At 45.1% G+C, this 12,311-nt stretch overlaps 1 long non-coding RNA gene across 1 annotated transcript; it reads left to right on the plus strand.

The window, feature by feature from the left end:
• The first annotated feature begins 1,112 nt into the window (after window positions 1-1,112).
• On the plus strand, window positions 1,113-9,740 carry LOC143435658 (uncharacterized). The gene is made up of 3 exons (XR_013106139.1): window positions 1,113-1,221; window positions 6,714-6,885; window positions 9,580-9,740. It is a non-coding gene; the product is annotated as an uncharacterized LOC143435658 (long non-coding RNA).
• The last annotated feature ends 2,571 nt before the right edge of the window (window positions 9,741-12,311 follow it).

The raw sequence follows: 12,311 nt of genomic DNA on the forward strand, positions 1-12,311 counted from the left end.
TCCAGGGTCTCATGTAACCCAGGCTATATAACTTCCTATGTAGCTAAGGGTGACCTTGAGTTTACCATCTTCTTCCATCTGCACCCAAACGTTAGGATTACAGGCATGCACCATCAAAGCTAGTTTACGTGGTACTGGGGATTGAGTCTAAGGATTCCCTCATGCTAGGCAACCACTCTCCCAACCGACTCATCTTCACCCCAGTTATTCTCTTTCTAGTGACTTTTGATTTCCCAGGATGAAAGCAGGTATACAGAGGCAGCTCAGATCGCAGATCACTGAGGCATGAGAGTGAATGGGCTCTACTTCTCAGGGGAGTGTGAAGCGATATTGTCCATCAAGCCCAGATTTCCAAAGATGTAAGAATGGAAGGCTCTCTGTCTGCTAAAGCATGTGGGCTGGGGCCAGAGGGATGGAGCAGCAGGTTAAGACGCTTGCTGTCGCCTGAACTGAAGGCCTGAGTGCAATCCCTGGAACCCACAGAGTGGAAGGAGAAACCTCCTCCTGAAAGTTGTCCTCTGACTTCCACAGGAGCCATAGCATGCAACTCTACAAAACAATGAATAGATAAATAAATTAGAAACAAAGTACATAGGATGCCTGTTCTTTCAGGACCGGCTCCAGGGCGAAGCTTTTCCTTTGGTAAAACTGATAACCTCAGTCACTAAGATAAATTGATTTTTAAGAGAGTTTACTTAAGCATGCTGGGCTTTTATTCTACCCCTGAACTATATCGTCAGTCTCCTACCCTCTTTTGAAACAGGGCCTCACTGTATAGCTAAACTGGCTTGGCTTGAATTTTTAATCCTGCCTCAGGCTCCTGATGGCTGGGAACCCAGGATTCTCAGTCCGTTTTACTTTTTTTAAAAAAGATTTGATGTGAGATCTCACTATGTAGTCCAGGCTGGCTCCAAACTAGTGATGTTCCTGCCTTGGTTTCCCCCAAAAGTTTTAAGCTCATGGCAAAACTGAACACAAAATATAGAGTTCCTGTAGGCACTCTCCCTGCCCCCACACATGCAGGGTCTCTTGTTGCCAATGGCCTACATCAGAGTGACACACTAGTGAGAATCGATGAGCTTATATTTGCACATCAGGCATTCAAAGTCCACAGTCTACATTAGTGTTTCCTGTGTCTCCTGGTGCTGTTCCCTTCGACTTGTACCACAGCTACTGTTTGCTGTGCTGCAGGTGGACTGAACCCAGGGCCCCACACATTAGGTAAGTGCTCTACCCAGGGGCTAAACTCCAATCCTCTTTGTATTGCGACAGAATCTCACTTTGTTTTCTTTTCTTTTCATTAATTTGTTTATTTATTCACTTTACGTCCCAATCACAGCCCCTACCTTCCTCTCCTCCCAGTCCTACCCTCATAAATGTCTCTCCCCATTGTGCCTCCTTCTCCTCAGAGAAGGGACCCCCACCCATGGGTACCAACTTGCCCTGGCAATCAAGTCCAAGACACAGCAGGGCTAAGCACATCCTCTCCCACTGAGGCCCAACAAGACAGTTCAGCTAGGAGAAGGGGACCCGAAGGCAGGCAGTAAAGTCAGAGACAGCCCACACTCCAATTGTTAGGGGATCCACAGGAAGACCAGGCTGTACATCTGCTACATATGCTCTTCGGTTGTGGTTCAGCCTCTGTGAGGCCCCATGGGCCCAGGTTAATTGACTCTGTAGGTCTTCTTGTGGAGTCCTTGACCCCTCCGACTCCCAGTCCTTCTTCCCACTCTTCCACAAGACTCCCTGAGCTCCGCCTGATGTTTGGCTGTGGGTATCTGGATCTTGTTTCCATCAGCTGCTGAATGAAACCTCTCAGAAGACAGTTATGCTAGGCTCCAGCTGCAAGCATAGCTGAGTATCATAACTAGTGTCAGAGGTTCACTATGTTTCCTTTAAAAATTATTTGTGTGTGTGTGTGTGTGTGTGTGTGTGTGTGTGTGTGTGTTGTATACACGTTGGTATACATAGTTGCATGAACTCCTGTGTGCTTGTGTGGAGGTCAAAGGTCAACATTTCTTCTCTCTCTCTCTCTCTCTCTCTCCTTTTTCCTTCCTTCCTCCCTTCCTTCCTTCCTTCCTTCCTTTCATTTGTTTCTTGAGACAGGGTCTCACTATATAGCCCTGGCTGTCCTGGACCAAACTGACCTCAAACTCATAGAGATTCGCCTGACTCTGACCCCCCCAGTTGCTTGGATTAAAGGCGTGCATTGCTCCACCTGCCCCTTCCTTTGTTCCTTGAGATAGGGTCTTGTTATAGAGCACTGGCTGGCTTGGTATATGGTACATAGCTCAGACTGGTCTCAAACTCATGGCACTGTTTCCTGCATAAACCATGTGAGTTCTAGAATTACTGATATGTACTGCAACACTTCGATTTACCTCTCCCTCTTTTCCTCCCTCCATCTCTCTCTCTCCTTTTCTCTCTCTGTCTCTCTTTCAGTCAGCACTGGGAACTGAACTCAGTGCCTTGCACATGCTAAGCAAGTGATGTACCATTGAGTCATGTTCTCTCAGTCCTTTTAACTGAAAACAATTTTTAGTTAGGTGTGGTGGCATAAGATTTAATATCAGAAGGTAGTGCATATGGCTCTCTGTGAGTTTAAAGCCAGCCTAGTCTACATAATGAGTGCCAGGCCAGCTAGGGTTACATAGTGAGAACTTATCTCAGAAAAACATTTGTGTGTGTGTATGTAAATGAAATTCTGAGGGGGCCGGTTCTTTGGTTGTTGCTCCCAAATAACTGCAGGGAGCTTCTGTATGGCAAGCCCCATAACGCATGGAGAACATGTCAGTGTTCTTAACCACTGAGCCATCTCTCCAGCTCCCAAGACCTGGAATTTTTATTAACTGGCTGGAAGTACTAAACTGGGCAGGTTTGGAGCTATCCTAACCTGACCAGGCTGCTTACAACCCAGCCACATGCCTCATAACTTGCCATCTGGTTTTGCCCTGGCTCACTCTGATCCATGTATGTTTTCCTGGCTGCTCCTCTCATCATGACCTCCTGGTGAATCCTCCTGGTTCACATTCTTCTCTCCTTCTTCTCTCTACTCCTCTGACTTTGTTCTTGGAACCCCTGACTGGGATCTGAAGTTTTTCCCTTATTCTCGTCTCCTACCCAGCTACTGGCTAATCAGCACGTTATTAACTAATCAGAGGTAATGGAAAACAGTCTTCACATGTCACTGATACAACAGACGTTCCAATAATCATGGCAGTGCCAACATCCATATTGCAACCAGATCTCTGGGCATAGCAATCAACATCTGAAATACTCAGTACACAAAACCATCCTCCCAGCATTTAAGTGTTCATATGGCTGTGGGCAGTAAGTGTGTGTGTGTGTGTGTGTGTGTGTGTGTGTGTGCATATGTATGCTCCTGCATATGGAGGCCTTAGGTTGACATGGATTATCCCTCGATTCCTATCACATTATTTTTCATGACAGGATCTCTCAGTGAACTTGTAGATTCAGCTAGGTTGGATAGCCAGTGAACTTCAGGGATACGCCTGTCTCCCCTAGTTTTGGAATTATAGACATGTGCCATCACATCTTTTTTGTTTGCTTGTTTGTTTGTTTACAATAGTGCTGAGGGTTTGAACTTAGGTCCTTACAATATTGTGGCAGAAACTTTACTGACTAAACCATTTCTCCAGTACATGTTCTCTCTCTCTCTCTCTCTCTCTCTCTCTCTCTCTCTCTCTCTCTCTCTCTCTCTCTCTCTCCTGTTTTGAGATAGGACTTCACTGTGTTGACCAGGCATGCCTTGAACTCATTCTGTAGCCTAGGCAGACCTTGAACTGTCAATCCTCCTGTGTCAACCTCCACAATAGCTGGAATTATTGATGTATATCATCAGATCCGGCCTCAGCTTATGTAGCCCAAGCTGAAGATTTGCCCTATCTTTTCTTTAATCTTCTTCTCTTGCTGTATGTCATTTATTCTGTGTCATTTATAGTGTATACAAATTGTGGGAGTCCTTTCCTTCCACTATGTGAGTCTAGGAGATCAAACTCAGGCCGTTAGGCAGTGGCAAGCAACTCTACCCACTGAGCCATTTGCTGTCTTTAGGCCCATATGTTCATATCTTATCTTTGACCAGTTCTGTTGCCCCACGATAAAGAGGTAGCAGAGTTCTGTAGTGCTTAGGGACAAATTAGGTACCAGGGATTGTTTGCTTAGTATGTTCAATTAGTGAAAACCTAAATAAGAAAGGCTTCGGGGGTCAGGTTGGGTTAAGCTCTGAAACACACCCACCCACACATCAGATACCAAGTCACCAACGCACCTGGGCTGGGCTGGGCCTGGGTGGCTGCAGAAAATTTGGAGATTCCATAATGAATCACCCTTCCCCCAAGCTGCCCTCCTCATTCTCGAGGCCTGCCTATCAGGAGAGCCCAGCATCTCCAGGCTGTCTGTCAGTCAGTAAGCTGTGGTCTCATCAAACAAACACTGACCAGGACCTGGAGCACTGGCAGAGACAGGCAGAGCCCAATGGCTCTCTGGAGGATCAGAGTCAGAGAGGAAGGAATTTGAAGCAGGGCTAAAATTGAGATCATGATCATAGTTAAAAACATTCATTATGGGGCGTGTGAGGCAGCAAGGTCTCCAGGATTCACAGGATAGAATGGGAGAACTGACCTCTGCTTGTACACCATAGCACATCTGTAAATACACACACACACACACACACACACACACACACACACACACCAACAAACACACAAATAAATAGAATAAGAAAAAGAAGAAGAAATTTGCTCTGGGGACTGGGGATATCATAGCTCAGTGGTAGAGCGTTTGCTTAGTACATACTAAGGCTCTAGGCTCATTCTCCAGACCTGCAAATTCTGTCTCCTAGAAACAAATTAAGTCAAATTTTACTGTGGTAAGAGTTATGATAATCATTGCTAAACTCTTGATGATGATGATGGTGATGATGATGATGTAAACTGGGGTGTGGAGAAGGTTTCTCCTCAGGACTAATGGAATGGTCAAAGGAAACCTCTGTGAGTTAGTTTTCTCCTTGACCACCTGGGTCTGTTCCAGTGATTGAACTCAGGCTATTAGGCTTGGCAGCAAGTACCTTCACCAACAAACCCATCTTACCAGCTCAAGATTTTTCATTTGATTTTTTTAAAAATTGAGATAATGGCTCACTATGTAGACCAAACTGGCCTTAAACTCAAAGAGATCCACCTGCCTTTGTCTTCAGAGTGATAGGGTTAAAGTATGTGCCATTCTGCTCTGTCCTGGGTTGAATTTTTCCTTTTAGATTTCCTTATTTATATTTTATGTGGCCTGGAAGGATGGCTCAGCCAGTTAAGAGCACTGGTTGCTCTTCCAGAGGTCCTGAGTTCAATTCTCAGCACCCATGCAGTGGTTCACAACCATCTATAAAGAGATCTAGTGCCCTCTTCTGGCATGTAGGGTACATGCAGCAGAGCACTCATACATAAAATAAGTGAAACAAACAAAAATAAAAATAAATATATCTTATGTGTATGGGTGTCTTGTTTACATGTATGTTTGTGTATGACATGCAGGTGTAAGCCAGAAGAGAGTGTTGGATCCCTTAGAATAGTTACAGTGGGTGCTGAGTATCAAACCTGTGTCTTCTGGGAAAAGCAGCCAGTGCTCTTAATCACTGGAGCACTCTCTAGTACTGGAGTTTAGATTTTATAAGGCTTTTTCTTCAGTGCTGGGTATGGAGCTCCATCAGTGAGTTAAGCCCTCAGCCCCTCACTGGAGGTTCTAGGCAGGGACGCTCCTCTCCAGCTGCACTCCTAGCCCACCCCTTTCTCTCTTTAAGATTTATCTTATTTAAGTACACTGTTGTTATCTTCAGACACACCAGAAGAGGGCATTGGATCCCATTACAGATGGTTGTGAGCCACCATGTAACCACTGGGAAATGAACTCAGGACCTCTGGAAGACCAGTCAGTGCTCTTGACCTCTGGGCCATCTCTCTAGCACTGTGTCTCTGTTTTTTAATTCAGTTCTAGATTTTACTTACATATGTCACTGAATAGAGTTAGCTAATGGATTGACTGTTTTTGTAAACTTTTTTTTTTTGGTGGCATATAAAATTTATCTGATATAAAATTGCATTGTTTAAACAGTTTTTAAACAGATGAACTATTTTTATTTGAGTTTTGTTGCTGGAGATGGAATTGCCATGTGTGGTAAGCATTTACTTTCCCATCCCAGCTCAAAAATTTTAATGGGTATAAAACACACACACTCTCTCTCTCTCTCTCTCTCTCTCTCTCTCTCTCTCTCTTGTTCTCTCTTTCTGTGTGTGTGTGTCTTAGTCACTGTTCTATTGCTATGAAGAGACAACACTACTGTCGTAACTCTTATAAAAGAAATTTTTTGAAAAAGGGGGCTTGTTTACAGTTTCAGAGGTTTAGTCCATTATCATCATGACAGGGGTCATGGCAGCAGGCATGGGAGGCCTGGTTCTGGATAAGTAGTTGGAGAGCTACATCACAATCCAGAAAGAGAGAGAGAGAGAGAGAGAGAGAGAGAGAGAGAGAGAGAGAGAGATTGGGCTTGGCATGAGCTTTTGAAACCTCAAAGCCTACCTCAAGTGACATGTTTCCTCCAACAAGCCATACTTCTTAATCCTTTTAAATAATGCTGCTCCCTGGTGACTAAACATTCTAACATAGAGCCTATGGGGCCATTCTTATTCAAACCATCACAGGAGGGAACGGCACCTGCTATCAAGGCTGGCAACATGATTTTAATTGTGCTCCCCGCCCCCCTCAATCCACATGGTGAGAGGAGAGAACTAATCCCTCAAGTTGTCTCGGGACCTTCAGTACACACAGGCATCAATCAATCAATTGCTCCATCAATTAACACAACTTAAAAAGGTATGTTCAGGCCTAGAGAGATGGTTCAGTGGTTAAGAACACCTGTTCTTGCAGAGTACCTGGGTTTGGTTTCCAGAACACACATGCTGGTTCACAACATCAATAAGTCTAGTTCCAGATGATCTGATATTTACTTCTGATCTCTGCAAGCACCAGACAGGCATGGAATGTACAGACCTACGTGCAGGTAAAGTAATTATACAAATAGCACACACACACACACACACACACACACACACACACACACACACACACACAGAGGCTGATGAGATAGCTCCGTGGGTAAACTTTGAAACCCGAAGACTTGAATTCCATGACACCTACACGGTGGGAGGGAAGGAGTAACTCCTGCACTTGTCCTCTGACCGCCATGTATATCCCATGCACATGCCCTTCCCCAATGTATAAATAAAAGAAAAGTTAAAAGTATTAATACAAAGTCCTAATGTAAGGGTCTGTTGTTCGCCAAAGAGTGATGCCCCAGACTCAAATAGTATGCAAAAGCAGGAGCATTTTATTCTGCAGAAGACCAGCATGTGGACGGTCCCTCATTCCAAAATGGAGAGGCAACCAAGTGAGCTCACAGGCTTGATTTAAAGCACATTGGAATTCCAGGGAAGGTGAGCTTCATCTTACTCTATCTCTAGGGACATCCAGAACCATTATCAGGGTATGAAGGCTGGAGCCTGGTTTTTTTTTGTTTTTTTTTTTTTTTTTTTTTTTTTTTGTTGTTGTTCTTTTTTTTTTTTTTTCTAGTAACTGACTTGCCTGGGCCTGCCTGGACTGGCCCAGCTCTTAGGCCTAGTCTTCTTAACTGCCAATTTGAAGCCTGTCATGGGGTCAGCCTGTCTCATCCCTCTCACTACAACTAGTCAATGTGAGAAGAATAAGAGATGCCAGTGTGTTCAGCACTAACTGGGTCACTCCCCCTCATCCCAGGGCTTAGGGATCTCGGAAGAGGAGGAGGTGGAAAGATTGCAAGGACCAGAGGTCATGGATGACTGCCATGAAACTGTTTTCTGGACATGACAGGCGACACCTGGCACACATGAACTCATGGTGGCTGGGATGCATACACAATTGCAGACAGAACCGCAGCATGAAGTGGTGAGGTGGTCAGGACGTCCCACCTTGGCCGACAGGCTATTTTCCAATAGCCAAGTGATGGCTGTCAGCTTCCTTTAAGGTTGTGGCATCTGAGAGGCTGCCCATGCTCCAGCAGATGGCCCTACATCCATGAGGTACAGGCAGCATTTAGTGTGAGCTCACTGGGTTAAAAAAATTACATGAAATTGGGAGGGAGTTGAGTAGAGGGTAAGGCAGGAATCAGAGGTGATGGCATAGAGAGATTTGATTAAAACACATTGTATGCATGTACGAAATTCTCAAACAGCAAAAACTCACTTAGAAAATTTAGAACAAATTCCTGGTCTACCTCTAATCCTAGTAAGAAGTTTCATGCCTTGCCCTCATTCTGCTCGCCTTGAGAATGGAAGGAGAGGACCTCCGGTAGACACTGTGAAGGTGGAATCAGGCCATAGAGATCAAACAGTGTGGGATGTGACTGAGGAGCAGAGCCCTGGGAGGACGCGCTCAGGGCTCTGTGTCCTACACACCTGTCTCAAAGGCCCCAGCTATGGCAGAGTCTAGCCAATGGGAGTAATCCATTTCATTAATCAGGTGTCAGAGCTCCCACATCTGAGGCAAATCCAGGCTCACAGGAGTCCATTATTTCCTCATCTGGAGCGCCCCCAGATTCCTGGGGGCTTCCGGGCCCCAGGGCTGGGACTGGAGCCCATCTGGAGCAGCTGCCAAGCCATCTAAGCTGGTTTAGGCGAGCACAGGAATTAGAGGAGTCCAGAGTACCAAAGGTGAGAAAAAAAGCTGATTGCTGTCGGAGCTGCTGACTCTCCCTCCAGCAGTCTGGCTTCAGTAGGCAATGGGTGGCTTGAACTGAGGTTCTGGAACAGAGGGGAGAGATTTAATCATCCAGGCATGTCATCCTGGAATTGGGAAGACGTTTTGTAATTGAAGATGTGGGACGTTATGTAGACATGGGCGCTCAGCCCTTGAGGGAGTGCTGGGGCCCAGGTTGGGTGGGGCAGTGCTCCCTGGGCAAGCAGCACTCACTGCCCAGAGGCTAGCGTGCTCCCTCAAAAGAGGAACCCAGAAGATGGGCTCACTGACACCGGAGAGTTGAAGACAGGAGGATCAGAAGTTTAGGCCACATTTTGCTTCACAGTGTCACCCTGGTCCACATGACATACTGTTCAAGAGAGAGTTTTTTGTTTTGTTTGTTTGTTGTTTGTTTGTTTGTTTTTCAAAACAGGGTTTTTCTGTGTAGCCTTGGTTGTCCTGGAACTTGCTCTGTAGATCAGGCTGGCTTTGACTTCACAGAGATCTTCCTGCCTCTGCCTCTTGAGTGCTGGGATTAAAGGCGTGTGCCCTTAACCACTGATCCATCTTTCCACCACCTGTTCCTCTCCCCCTCCCCAGACAGAGTTTCTCTGGGTAGCCTTGGTAGTACTGGAACTAGTACTGTAGACCAGGCTGGCCCTGACTACACAGAGATCCACTCGTCTCTGCCTCCTGAGTACTGGGTAGAAAGAATCTTCTCTAGCCAACGTGGGGACAAACTTAATCTTGTCAGGTAGGAGCTTTTTAGCTGCTCCCTTTGCTGTTTTTCTTTTCCAGAGTTTAAGCGCTAAGGCACTGGTCTGCCATCTGACTCAGAGGTCCTGCATCCTGTTTCTTGAGACAGAGCCTCTCAGTAGCAGAAGATGACCTGGGACTCATTGCATAGCCCTGGCTGGCCTTTGACACTCAATGCACATAACATAAAAAAATAAATTAAAAAGTAAAATATGTATTTTTGCATATGAATCATTCTCTTTCTGTTTTGGGTTTTGTTTGTTACTGTGTAATTCTGGCTGGTCTCGATTTGCTTCATAGCCCAGGCTGCCTGAGAATTTGTGAGTTATTCTCTTGCTTCTGCTCACTAAGTCCAAGGATTACAGACGTGAAATTATTTATTTAGATTGGGCATGGTGGTGCATGTCTTCAGTCTCAGTACTTGGAAGGCAGAGGTGGGAGGATCTGTGAGTTGCAGGTCAGCCTAGTATACATAGCAAGTTCAAAACCAGCCAGTGCTACATAGTGGGACCTTGTCTCAAAATTTATTTTATTAGCACATGCTATGGCATGCATCTGGAGATTAAAGGACAACTTTGTGAAGTGCCATGGATTAAACTCAGGCTTGGGCAACAAGTACTTTCACCTGCTGAGCCATCTTACTGGCCTGACATATTTTTTTTTTAAATTTTTTTGTTTTTGCCATTTAAAGTAGAAACATCATGTCTTAGTTAGGGTTTTACTGCTGTGAACAGACACTATGAGCAAGGCAACTCTTATAAGGATGACATTTAATTGGGCCTGACTTACAGGTTCAGAAATTCAGTCCATTACCATCAAAGTAGGAGAATGGCAGAGTCCAGGCAGGCATGGTACAGCAGGAGCTGAGAGTTCTACATCTTCATCCAAAGGAAAACAGGAAAAGACTGGCTTCCTGACCCCTAAGAAGAGAGTTTTAAAGCCCACTCCCACAGTGAGACATCCACTCCAACAGGGCTACACATCCAAATAGTGCCACTACCTGGGCCAAACATATTCAAACCACTACACATCACCGTTGTTGATAGTATAGGATTACAATAGACTGTTTATATTCTTATAAGTGGGTAAGTGAATAAATTGTGCTAAATGACACCAATTTCCTTTTCTCGTGGCTCTTGTAACTTTACATTCCAGCTAATAAAAGATACCCCCACTCTCCACTATACCCCAGTCAGAATGGCAATCATCAAGAAAACAGAGGCAGGCAAGATTGCTCAGTGGGTAAATGTGCTTGCTGCCAAGCCCGGCAGCCTGAGTTCAGTCCCCAGAACTCTCATGGTGGACGGGAAGACGTCACTCCCACGTTTTCCTCTTACCTCCAGATAAGCACCCAGGCAATTCTCATGCACATACACATACCCTCTAAATTAATGAGTTAACGAACTTTTAAAGGAAAATAAATGACAGTAGACGCTGAAAAGCATGTTGGGAAAGAGGAACTGTATACACTGCTGGGGTGGGAGTTTAAATTGGTGCAGTCACTATGGAAATTTGAAAAATTTCTCGAAAAACTAAACATGGAATTTCCATAGGATTTTTGGCTCCTGGGTATATATCAGCGTCAACGTACCTCAGAGACACTTGCTCGTCCGTGTTCACTACAGCTGTATTCACAATAGCTAGGAAATGGAAGTTACCTAGATGTCTATCAATAAATGAATAGATAGTGAAAATGTGTGCATGTGTTCATCTGTGCTTATGTGTAAGCGTGTGTGCATGCGTGTGTGCATGTATAATATTACTCAACATGAAAGTAGAAGAACTATTTGGGAAGAAGGGGGAGGAGGAGAAGAAGAGGGATAGAAGACAGTAATGGTGGTGAATAAAGTCAGAGAACCTGATTGCTTTCAGTGAATGGCATGACACATCCCATAATGTTTCCAATATGTCGAATGAAGATATATCCTAAGAAAAATACAAAACATACTCACAAGCTTTTTAACTTGACCCTTTAAAGCCGTCCTTTCTTCTCTGGTTTCCCCAGTTCTTTTGTTTCCTGAGACGCCAAGAAAGGCTCATCCTTGACTGTGAGAACTGGGATCATCTTTTTCTGGCTTCATCCATTCCAGACCATGAATGAGTGATCTGGACAGGGGTGACATGGGTTTACCTCCAGAACAAAGGGCCCGCCTCTTAGCTGTGGCCTCCCCAGCTAGGCTCCTCTGGGCAAAGAAAAAGTTCTAGGTCAAAATGGCCAACCTCCTGAATTCTGCTCTCTGTCCCCCTTCTGAGTCACCATGATCAACAAAATTAATCATTGTAAACAATTTGAAAATGTCCACTGAGCAATCAGTGACATTTAGCACACCAAGAGAGTTGGGCAAGCACCACCTCCATCCAGAGCCAAAGCAGTTTCTCCATCCCAACGGAAACCCTGACCACATTGCTTCCTGTCCCCATCCCTCCAGCCTCAGGCAGCCTTATCGCTGCTCTCTGTGCCTGCAAGCTTCTTGTGCTGACATTTTATATGAATGGCACTGTACACTGTCCTGCTTTCTGGGCCTGGTGCCCTTCAGCATCGGTGTGCTTTCAAGGTCCAATCCTTACGGTGGAGTAATGCCACACCGCATGGCCAAATGGCAGTTTCTTTACTCATCTCTGGATGCTCGCTTGAGTTCTTTCTGTTCGTGCTATTTGAACTGTATATAGATGAACATTGCAATGTGTACAGACCTCACAACACCCAGAAGAAGGTGTGTGTGTGTGTGTGTGTGTGTACCTGTGTTTGATGTCAGAGGACAACTACTTTTGGA

This window comes from Arvicanthis niloticus, chromosome 22 (assembly GCF_011762505.2).
Source record: "Arvicanthis niloticus isolate mArvNil1 chromosome 22, mArvNil1.pat.X, whole genome shotgun sequence".
In the NCBI taxonomy this organism is placed as follows: Eukaryota; Metazoa; Chordata; class Mammalia; order Rodentia; family Muridae; genus Arvicanthis; species Arvicanthis niloticus.